Here is a 12619-nt window from a genome sequence, read left to right on the forward strand (position 1 = left end):
TGTAATTAAAATTAAAACTTAAAAAAAAAGAAAAAGAAATGCATTTCTTTGTCAAATGTATGAGGCTCATAGCTTCACTTAGCATAATGAATATTCTTATAGGAGTTTTGCATTATCATTTCTAGACAATAATAAATCAATTATGAAAAAAATTGTTTTCCAGGGACTAGGTAGTGGAGAGGTCGGGGATGTTGGTCATAGGGAAAAACTTTAAGTTATAAGATGAATACATTCTAGAAAACTAAGGTAGAGAATGATAACTATAGTAAGTTTTTATATTTGAAATTTGCTAAGGGAATAGATCTTAAGTGTGTTCATCACATATACACACATGCACACAAATTTTAACTATGTGAAGTAATAGATATGTTAATTGTGTTGTGTTGATCATTATCATCACTCCTACCAAAACACCACATTGTATCCCTTTTTTTTTTTTTTTTTTAAGATTTTATTTGAAAGAGAGAAAGCACAGGAGAGGGTGAAGAAGCAGACTCTCCCGCTGAGCAGGGAGCCCAATGTGGGGCTCAATCTCAGGAATTTGAGATCATGACCTGAACTGAAGGCAAATGCTCAACCTGACTGAGCCACCCAGGCACCCCACATCGTGCACCTTAAGGACATACAATTTTTTAGTGTCAATCATACCTCAATATAGCTGGAAAAAAGTCATTGCAAAATGATGTTTGACTAATCTCTTTCAATGTTAATAAAATCCTCCCAATGTGAAAAAATAAATATATTAATTCTTTGTCACACATGTTGCAACTCTTGTAGGTATTTTTTAAATTGTCTTTATGGTGTTTTGTCATGATTACAGAGTTAAATCTATTGGTATTTCCTTCTTTGTTTCTGATTGTATGGTTCAAAAAGTCTCTACACTATAAGGATAAATATCTAGGTCTTTTTCTAAGTTTTATTAAGGGTCTTATTAAAGATTCTACTTATTAAAATGTATTTATCTAGCCTGAAATTATTTCTATTGTGATATGATTCAGAATCTAACTCCATTTCCTTTTCCTGAATGGCTAGCCAATTCTTCCAGTTATCTCATTTATCCCAAGGTTTCTTGAAAGTGGCACTCTTGGTATTTGGGGCCAGAAACTTCTTTGACGCAGGGTTACCTGCACATTGTAAAATATTTAGCAGCATCCTCAACCTCTATCAAATTCCAGGATCATTTCTCCAGGTATGACAACCAAAAATGTCTCCAGACACTGCCAAGTATCCCCTGGGAGACAAAATCACCCCCAGTTGATAACTACTGATTTATTGTTTCCCCCAGTGATTTGAAATACTCCTCTTACATTGGCAATGAATCCTTACACACTTAGGTCTGTTTCAGTACTTTCCAATGATTTGATATCTATTCTTGGACCTTATGTAAAGTAGCACTAAACTGTTTCCGTTATTGTGGTTTTGTATTAATTTTTAATCAGTTATGCTCTCCCTCTCCCTCTCCCTCTCTCTTTAAATCCCTCCTAGAGGATACTTAATCTTATTGATCAACTAGGTGGGAAAGGAACAAGATACCCAAGTGGAATCTGAGGCAAAGGAGGCCCTGCCTTCCTGCCATCAAGTCCCAGATTGGGTGGTGCAGACAGGCATAGGGCTGCCTAGGCTGATAGAAAAAGGCATCTGACAGCACCTGAAAGCCACATCCCCAGGACCATCCAGTGAGACCCAAAGGGAAGGAGTGACAGAAAACAAAAACAAAAGGCAGACAGTGTTTTGAGCTGCCAGAATCTTTTATTCATTTTATTGTTTTTTTAAGTAGGCTCCAGGCCCACCATGGAGCCCAACATAGGACTTGAACTCACAACCCTGAGATCGACTTGAGCTGAGATTTAGAGTCAGACACTTGGGGTGCATGGGTGGCTCAGTCAGTTGACTCTGACTCTAGAGTCAGTCTGACTCTTCATTTCAGCTCAGGTCATGATCTCAGGGTTGTGAGATGGAGCCCCACGTTGGGCTCTGTGCTCAGTGGGGAGTCTGCTTGAGGCTCTCTCAATCTCCATCTGCCCCTTCCCACCACGCATGCTCTCTCATAAAAGTTAATAAATAAATATTTTTAAAAAGTCAGAGGCTTAACCAAGCTGCTGGTATTAAATGAAGATAGGGGAAGGATGGAGAATGTGACATTTGTGGTTATTTACAGGGTATCTAGACTTCCCTTGTTCTAAAGGGACTTGAATATAGCTCTATATGGAATTAGGCCTTTAAGCCCAGTGGGCAAACCATATTCACACGGCATAACTGCTTGACAGTCAACTCTCTCAGGACCAGGCAGTTAGGTCCTCCTCACCTCTGGGAAGAAGGGCTCCACCTCTGCTAGGACTATTGGGATGAACAAGTCAGGGCTGCCCCCTCCACCGCCCCCCGCCGGAGTCTACAGCCCTGGGGTTCTAGAATTCTCAGAAGGGCCTATGCCATGATTCCCAAGTTGTCCCTCCTCTACATCAGAAAGAACAGCTCAGATCAAAGTAGTAACTGGCATCCCACAGGTACCAGTTAAGATGGTTTCAGTTGCAAAAAACAGAAAACCTGACTCAAACTGGCTTAAATAACAATGGAAATTCATAGAAGCAGAGTGGAAGAGTCCACAGTGAGGCTTCCTCCAGTAGTTCAGTAATGTTTTAAAAATCGGTTTCTAGGGGCAGTCCCGGTGGCACAGCGGTTTAGCACTGCCCTTGGCCCAGGCCGTGATCCTGGAAACCCAGGATCGAGTCCCACGTCGGGCTCCCTGCATGGAGCCTGCTTCTCCCTCTGCCTGTGTCTCTGCCTCTCCCTCTCTCTGTGTATCTCATGAATAAATAAATAAATAAATAAATGAAAAAATTTTTAAAAATCGGTTTCTAGGGCAACCCGGGTGGCTCAGCAGTTTAGTGCCGCCTTCAGCCCAGGGTGTGATCCTGGAGACCCGGGATCGAGTCCCACATTGGTCTCCCTGCATGGAGCCTGCTTCTCCCTGCCTATGTCTCTGCCCCTCTCTCTCATGAATAAATGAAATCTTTAAAAAAAAACAAAACAAAAAAAGCAAAGATCTTTAGTGGGAAGGATCCTTGCTGTCTCACCTGCTATATGCCAAGCATTGTAGTAACTTTAAAAAAAAAAAGAATCGGTTTCTCGGGGCACCTGGGTAGCTTTTTCTATCAGCGTCTGCCTTCAGCTCTGGTTGTGATCCCAGAGTCCTGGGATCCCCTGCGGGGAGCCTACTTCTCCCTCTACCTGTGTCTCTGTCTCTCATGAATAAAAAAATATTTTTTAAAAAAATGTTTCTATCCTTGGCTCTGCACTTTCTCATTGCTAGTGGCATCTTTGGTTGGATACCTGGGGCTGCCGCATGCTTCCTTTTGGATTGATTGTGGTGATAATCACAAAGCAGAAATTCCCAGCAAAAGTCCTGAGAATCCCTCTGATTAGACCACACTTGTTTACATGTCCATCCCAGAAGAAGATAGAATTGGCTTGTCTTGATTGGCTTAGAGCTGGAACCACTTACGTCCTCCACCAGAAATCTGGAGCTGCCAAGAAGGAAGGGGGAGAGGGAAGAGGGAGTGGCTGCTGAGATGTCCACAAGTATCCATTGTTCCTGCTTCTGAAGGAACTGGAAGGGAAGCAGCCTGGAACCTGGATCTTGAAATGTGGAGAGAAATACTTGTCACTGGAGGAAACTTGCCTCCTAAACTTTAGATGGACTCACAACATCACTTGTCTTTATAATATCCTTAAAATTTCTTCCCAAGCTCAGGATTCAAAAGCCAAATTCCTGCTGTCTATTCCAGTCTCTCAATAAAGCGTACACACGAGCTCTAAGGATGGGGATGTGTAACAGGGCTTTGCGTGGGAAACAAGTTCCAACTATTACAACAAAAAGGGCCCTTGTGATGCAAGTTTGCCTGCCAAGGCCACTGTCTATCCTGAGGTAACAGGTTATTCCTTGGTGCCAGAAGGGCTGCTCAGGATGAAGGAAGCAAAGAAGCCAGCCTCAGTCTGGTGTTAACCCAGCAGCTTTATGAAGGCAATTCCAGGAACAGCCCCTTTCCAGAGCAGGTTTCTCATCTGCTTGTCCCAGCAGTTTTGTGTCAAGTAGATCAGTGGCTCCTATCTATGAACTCTATCATGTGCCTTAAAGTACAAGGTGAGAGTGGGGAGTCGCCTCTTTCACGCAGGGTGGGGGCAAACCAGGCTTAGCCCATTAGGACGCCATCATGCCTCAAGCCTCCTTCTGCCGTCAGGGTAGACCAATATGCCATAAGCCACAGGTTTGCACTGGGAATGCCAGTTTCATGCCAGGCATGCAGAAAATGGCAGCATTATCAGTACCACCATAATTAGACTTGCAAATCAGACTGTTTAAAGTCCAGCGCTTCACCTTGGTTCACTAATATGGTAGAGTACAAGCTTCCCAGCACCAAAACCCCAGAGGTGGGGAACAAAGGCATCTCTACCATCTACTAAGCCAACAACCACCTCACTGTTCTTTAGTTTCCCTGTTTTGTTTTTGTTTCTTTAAGATTTACTTTAGAGAGTGAGCAGGTGAGTTGGGAGGGATGGAAGGGATGGAGAAAGAATCTCAAGCAGACTTCCCTCTGAGCAGGGAGCCCAAGTAGTGTCTCAATCCCAGGACTCTGGGATCATGACTAGAGCTGAAGGTAGATGCTTAAGCAACTGAGCCACCCAGGTGCCCCAGGTCTTGGGTTCCTTAGTAAGGACTCTTTTCTCCAAGTACATGCACAAGTCTCAGTGGGTTGCCTTTATGGTATCCAGCTCTTCTGCTGGCTAGTTTTCTGAAGGAGCTATTGCCAAAGCACACAGCCAATGTTGTTTCCATGCTCCTTAACTTGTGTTCCTAGCACTGGGTCACTGCAGGAGGAGCAGTCCAACTGGCATCTAGCAGTCCATTTATCTGATATGGAAATGCTCCTGCCTCACTTGATGAATGTGTTCTCTCTGTAAGGGCCACAGATAAACTGTTTCTTGTACTTTAACTTTCTCCATTACCATAATGTCTCCATTACCATAACTTAGTGTGCTGGTTATGTGACCTTGCATTGTTTCCTAAACCCTAGGATGCCTTAGTCTTTTTTAAAAATGAAAAGATTTTATTTATTTATTCATGAGAGACACAGAGAGGCAGAGATATAGGCAGTGAGAGAGAAGCAGGCTCCATGCAGAGAGCCCGATGTAGGACTCTGTCCTGGGACTCTAGGATCACGCCCTGGGCCGAAGGTAGGCAGGCGCTCAACCACGGGAGCCACCCAGGCGTCCCTGACTTAGTCTTCTCATTTGTAGTATGTAACTTCCTGAGTTATTGTATAAATGAGTTAAAGCACAGTGAGTGCTAAATTAACGTTAACTACGAATAATTTTATACCACCCTAACAGTGATTTCCCCTTAACCAAATCCATCTGAAAATTTTAACATGGGAAATTTAAATTGCATCTATTTCATAATTGCATAATTAATTAGAAATTAAGTATTTAATTAAAGCAAGGACTAGAACAGAACATGGAAAAATGAAAAAAGATTGGGAGTCATGGGTAGGTGATTTTATAAATGTGCTACTTGCAGAACATGGGAAAAATAAACACCAAATAGTTGTATTGGGTGGATCTCAAATTTTGACATGTTAGTTAAATATACTTTTCTATATCCATGAAGGGTAAGAAATGTCTCCCCTTCAGTTTCTATCTTGCCTGTAGCTCTGGTTATCTATTATCACATAACGAATAAAGAACACAAGTAGTTAGGCCCTAAATGGAAAAAAGGGAAAACAATCCAGGCCCTGGAACCTTAAGCTATATTGCAGGTACAAGAGTGTTCATTATTTTATCCTTTATATAACCTTTTCCGTGTCTTAAATGTTTCACATCAAATTTTAAAAGTTTTAAAGACCTACTTTATATAATTATGTAGCACAATGCTGGGGATAGGCAAAGGCTCCATATACTAGTAACAACTTCTATCCTTTTTACTGAGACATTTCACCTCTTGTGTTTACTCATTTGGGGATTCTCTCCTTCACTGCATGCATAAGATACAAAAATGTTTCCATTTTTACAGAAGTTCAAATGAATTTATGATTAGTCATGAGAATTGCTCTAAATCTGGTTGCCTGGATCTGGACTAGCTGGGTCAGAATGGATTTTGAGAACTTTTTTCTTTGAAGGGGAGAAGTCAAATTTACAAACATGCCATGTGGTCAAACACTAACAGTGGATAGATTTCTGGAAGTGCAGATATGAAAGCAAGGCATGCCAATAAACCCAGTTCAATTCCTTCATTCCCATCCAATGGAATGAAACAGATAATCTTAATTTACTCCATGTGACCAATGTAAGCTGCCTGTTCCAGAGCCCTCAACTCTGGAAGCATATTGGAATCCATGAGAGCTTTTCAAAATCCTGATACCCAGGTCACATCTATACCTATGACGTCCTAATGCCCCAGGCTGGAACTCAGGCCTCATCTGTCCAGGTGAGTCCAGGGTGCAGCCATGATGAGAACCACTGGCCTATGTTGTCGTCTCAGGAGAATGAGGACCCTGAAACACTAATTCCAGTTGTTTTTCTTCATCCTTCCATATGTAAAACACAATTCTTATTCTAAACACTTTTACTATTCAAGTTAATTATAGACCCAATTGTAGATCTAAAAGACTGCTTAGGCCAGGAATTGTTAAGAGTGTTAGCTGCCTACACCAGTGTCTGTTCCATCCCAGCTCCTAAGTATTATTAGAACTCCAACTCAGCTGGGTATGTGGCCACCCAAGTGAAAACCACTTTTCCTATGGCAAGAGAAGAAGAAAAGGTTCTCCTTTACCAAAGAATGTCAACTAATAAACATATAAGGAATGAGAAACAGGAAAATCACCATTATTTTATTTTTAAGTAGGCTCCACCCTGGGCATAGGGCTTAAACTCAGGACCCTGAGATCAAGACCTGAGCTGAGATTAAGAGTGGGACACTTGGGACACCTGGGTGGCTCAGTGGTTGAGCATCTGCCTTTGGCTCAGGGCAAGATCCCGGGGTCCTGGAATTGAGTCCCACAGGGAGCCCTGCTTAGGTCTCTGCCTCTATGTCTCTCATGAATACATAAAAATCTTAAAAAAAAAAAAAAGTTGGACACTTAACCAACCCTTCTAGGTGCCCCCAAAATCACCATTTTAAAACCATCTTAGTGGTAATTGATTCAAGTTACATTCATCAGTGGATACTAAGGCAACTGAGTGAAAGACTGCTGGAGCACAGGACAGTCACACAATCTCACTTTCACTCCACTGATCAGGTATTAATTCCAAAGATTCTTCTGAAATGGATAAATCTGGGGCACCTGGTTGGCTGAGTCAGTTGAGCACACAACTCTTGATCGTGGGTTTGTAAGTTTGAGCCCCACATTGGGTATAGAAATTACTTTTTAAAAAAATCTGAAAAAGAATTCATAAAACTCTAGAAAGTAAAATAAAATGGAGACATCTGGCAGGCACCCCCAGTGTTGGATAAGCTCATATCTCAGCCTCTAAGCTTTGTGGGGATATTGGGTGCAGGACACACGACACGAGACCTACTCCCCCAACCACATTGGCTTGCAGCTGCTTCTTTGTTGCAGTCTGCCACTAGGGGGAGTTAGGAGGAGACCAGAGGGAAAGGAGCTTCCCCCTTGCTTGCTTCTTGTTCCTGGTGGTTTCACTAGGACAGCAGCAATCCCCTCCTATACAGCAGCCCTCACAGAATCAGCCTCTTCACAGACCTTAGTCACTATACGCCAGCATGCCCTCAATGGTTCGGGCCCTGCTCCAGCCCACAGCAACCATTCCTCAGAGGTCTGAGTTTTTCAGCTTCACCTTCACCGGGGTTCTTCTGCTTCTAAGGTTTTAATATTTCCAACGTCTTATCTTTGTTTCCCCAGTATGCTACTGCTAGGATACTGCTGTGTCTGCCTTTTGCCATTTCAGTTGCACTGTTAGCTCTTTAATTCTCCTAAAACACCTATAATTTGTCTTCTGACTGGATTCAGAGGCAGAAATTAGTACCAAGAGTGGGGTTTATATCCCACCCCACCCCCCAGCATGTACACATATCTTACTAAAGCATTTAAACTACGTGCATTTCCTGCTCAAACAATATTACCAATGATAAAACTGGCATGTTTGGGTCTTTAAGTCTTGAGGTAATAGTCCCATGCTGAAGATGAGGAAAGATAGAATCTATCCCAATGACCATCATGCCCCTTTAACAGCCATTATAAAAAACAAACAAAAAAAAAATTTTTTTTTCTCTGTTCTTAGGATTTCCTGTCACTCAGCTTAATCTAATCCCAATTTATAGAGTCCTATGTGGGATCCCTGGGTGGCGCAGCGGTTTGGCGCCTGCCTTTGGCCCAGGGCGCGATCCTGGAGACCCGGGATCGAATCCCACATCAGGCTCCCGGTGCATGGAGCCTGCTTCTCCCTCTGCCTATGTCTCTGCCTCTCTCTCTCTCTCTCTCTCTCTGTTATCATAAATCAATAAAAAAATTTATAGAGTCCTATGTACTTTTCCTCAAAGACACTCCAAAATTAGGTCCTTTATTTTAGACTTAAGAAATGATGATAGAGGGACGCCTGGGTGGCTCAGCGGTTGAGCATCTGCCTTTGACTCAGGGCGCGATCCCCAGGTCTGGGGATCAAGTCCCATATCGGGTTCCCTGCAGGGAGCCTGCTTCTCCCTCTATCTGCCTCTCTCTGTGTGTTTCTCATGAATAAATAAAATCTTTAAAAAAAGAAAAGAAAAACAAATGATGATGGAGGGCAGCCCTGGTGGCGCCGCGGTTTAGCGCTGCCTGCGGCCGGGGGCGTGATGCTGGAGACCTGGGATCAAGTCCCACATCGGGCTCCCTGCACGGGGTCTGCTTCTCCCTCTGCCTGTGTCTCTGCCTCTCTCTCTCTCGCCCTGTGTCTCTCATGAATAAATTTTAAAAAATAAAATCTTAAAAAAAAAAAGAAAAAAGAAATGATGATCGAGTTAAGAAAAATTATTTGTCCCACCAGTCAAGGAGGAAAGGTTATCAATGTCAAGTTGAACATCATCAAAAACATTACCTATATTTATTTGGAGGATGAGATCCATTAACATTATTTACAAAGGGCTTATGAAGTGTCAGGCATTACACACTTCACATGCATTATTTCATATAAACCTCATGAAAATCCTGTGACATAAGTACCAGTATTATCACCAATCTAAACAAGGAACTGAGGCTTAGAAAGATTAAACAGCCTCCAAGATATACAACTAGCAAATGCTAAAGCTGGGATTAGAACCCAGATAAATGTGGCTCCAGATCTTATGTTCCTAACCACTATACTATACTGCACACATGAGGTAATCAACTGCCTTTAAGACCTCTGATTCCAAAGGAAACTTTGAGTTTAAAGCCCTTCTCTATACTAGACAGTGACTCTAACAGGAACTCTTGAGAAAAACCAAAGATTCTAAACAGAAGTGTCACACCAACTCTATACACACAAGCTGACAGTATTCCCAAAGAGCTGGCAAGGCTAACCATATTTGATGTGGATGGAAAGCTCGCCAGAAGCCCAAGATCTTAGCTAAAAAAAAAATTATCTCCCTTCCAAATCTATAAAGTACATACAAGGCATCTCCTAGGACTGTTCAACTAATGGGAAATATTGACTAACATTCCCAGAACCTGCCCCTTGAAAAATTTTAATTGAAATTAAATGTAATAAAAGCTCCTAGAAAAAGGTACCAAATCAATAGGCACTGAGTTTGTATGGGCTGAAGCTTGATCTCTAATGGTCCTTATACACAGCGTTAGTTCTCCCTGGAGCAGCCTGGGTGGCTTAGCTGTTTAGTGCCGCCTTCAGCCCAGGGCCTGATCCTGGAGACCCAGGATCGAGTCCCACATCGGGCTTCCTGCATGGAGCCTGCTTCTCCACCTCTCTCTCTTTCTCTGTGTCTCTAATGAATAAATAAATAAAATCTTTAAAAAAAAAAAAAGTTCTCCCTGGAATTTCCAAAGATCCATTATCCTTAAAGCTAACCTAAAAAGCACCACTTTACTTTAGGAACCAAAGTGGCAACTCAGCTGCCAACTATTATTTTGCAAAGCAGGACACAGTTAGTTCAGAATTATATTTTTCCAATTAGCACAGTGGGAAACACTGTTGAGGCATTCAGCCCAAGCCTGCAATTAGAGAACATTTGCTTGCTTCTAGAAATAGAATGAATGGGAACTAGAAACCTGCTATCTAGGTCTTTAGCAATAATACTATGGGAGGAGAGACCTTGCTATATCAGCAGTCCCCAGAAAATAACCATCTTGTCCTCTTAATAAGTAGCATTCTGCATTGCACCACAGCATGCTCAGATGAGAGAAATCCAGCATCATCTCTGAATATAACAAAACAGGTTTACATTAAAGCCCAATCATTACAAAGGCAAAGACTATGGCCAATGAGCAGTTCCAGTGTTTTCTTTTAGTTATTTTTTAAAAACTCTATTCATAAACTCTCAAAAGTCTCCATCTGTCACAAAAGGAATAGTTTGGTATCAACACCTCAGCAATTTACAGCCAGCTGACCCCTCTCAGCTTTTCATAGAGCTCAGTGTCTCAGGTGAAACAATGGATGAGATTTAGATCTCTCAAGTAGAGCAGAAGAGAAAGGCAGAGAACAGTATTACAAAGAAACAAGTTTCACACCACAGGTAGGAAATCAAGAACCAAAATTTGGAGCACTTAACAAAATTTTGGCATGAGGCAAGAAAAAACCATTGGCAATTAAGATATATATGAAAATCAGAGTGCCTGGGTGGCTCAGTCGGTTGTCTGCCGTGGACTCAGGTCATGATCCTGGGATCATGCCCCAAGTCCAGCTCCCTGCTCAGTGAGGAGTCTGCTTCTCCCACTCCTGCTCCCCTCTCGCTTGTGCTCTCTCTCAAATAAATGAATTTGGGAAAAAAAAAAAAAAAAACAAGCTCATAAGTTCAGTAACAGCTTCTAAATACAAGTATAATCTTAGCAAAATTAAGACCCAATTATACAGTGAAAGTGGGAGGTTGGGTCAGTGTATGGTAAAAGTTAAAGACAACTGAAACTTTACATCAGGGACTCCTGAGTGGCTCAGAGGTTGAGCATCTGCCTTCAGCTCAGGGAGTGATCCGGGATCGAGTCCCGCATCGGGCTCCTTGCACAGAGCCTGCTTCTCCCTCTGCCTGTGTCTCTCCCCCCGCCCTCTCTGTGTGTCTCTCATGAATAAATACAATCTTTAAAAAAAAATTTTTTTTTTCATCATTTTCCACAATGGGAAGTCAAAAGCCAAAAGCTGAAGGGCCAAGTAGTTTTTTGTTTGTTTTTTTAAGATTTATTTATTCATGAGAGACAGAGAGAGGCAGAGACACAAGCAGAGAGAAGCGGGCTCCATGCAGGAAGCCCGACCTGGGACTCAATCCCAGATCCCGAGATCACATCCTGAGCCAAAGGCAGATGCTCAACCGCTGAGCCACCCAGGCATCCAAGGGCCAAGTAGTTTTACAAACATGTTATCATTCGGCAACACTGAGGCAAATACCAAGTGGACTGAGTGGGGCAGCCAGGTGGCTCAGCAGTTTAGCACCACCTTTAGCTAAGAGATCCTAGAGACCCAGGATCGAGTCCCAAGTCGGGCTCCCTGCATGGAGCCTGCTTCTCCCTCTGGCCTGTGTCTCTGCCTCTTTCTTTCTGTATGTCTCATGAATAAATAAAATCTTTTTTTAAAAAAAGACTGAGTGGAGCAGCATCAGGAAAAGAGAGATGGTGGTGGGAGACTCATTTCTGTTATAAGCTTTACTGAATCACGATTCCTCCATAACCTCACATACAACCTTGATTTTAAAAACGTTGTTTAAAAAAAGACATCTATGCCCAAGAAACACAGACCAAGGTTCTCCAAAGCATGTATCTCCGACCCATGGCAGTGTGTATTACTGTATCCAGAAATACAAACTTCTTCTGGTCTCTTCCTAGCTCTTGGGGTTCCTCTTCCCCAGATCTAGCTGCTCTTCCTAGAGAAACACATCCTTGATTCAAGTATTTTCTCAGCTATTCTCTCCCAAGCCAAGGAGAAAATGCTCAGAAGAGTTCATTTCATCACAGGAAGACAGGATCGAGGCTTGTGTCAGGTCACGAGGAAAGAAAGCTAATACCAAAACTAAGAGGAGTGTCTCCCCCAAAACCTTCAGTTCAGGGATTAATGCTAAATTCTCTTTACCATACAGGGCCCCCTCCCTCCTTCCTCAAATAAAAGTCACAAGGCTACATTCCACCAGCCCCAAAGGCTACAACTGATGTCCATTCTCTGCTAACATGTAATACTGGGCAAGATACAGCTCCCCAGGCCGGTTCTATCACCTGTAAGACTTACTCAAAGAGGTCCTGAGAGTTAAATGTAGATGAAAAGCTTAGCCCAGTGTCTGACCTTAAATGGTGAATACTGACTCAGCAAGTCTATGGCATGTACCCAACCAGTGATCTAATGTCTCTCTCAGGCATTAAGTCAGGCAGGCATAGCTTTATGCAGTACAGTGTGGCTTCTCAAAAGCTCTTCTTAAAACACAACTCTCAGGACAGGAACT

Source organism: Vulpes lagopus, chromosome 5 (assembly GCF_018345385.1).
Source record: "Vulpes lagopus strain Blue_001 chromosome 5, ASM1834538v1, whole genome shotgun sequence".
Classification (NCBI taxonomy): Eukaryota; Metazoa; Chordata; class Mammalia; order Carnivora; family Canidae; genus Vulpes; species Vulpes lagopus.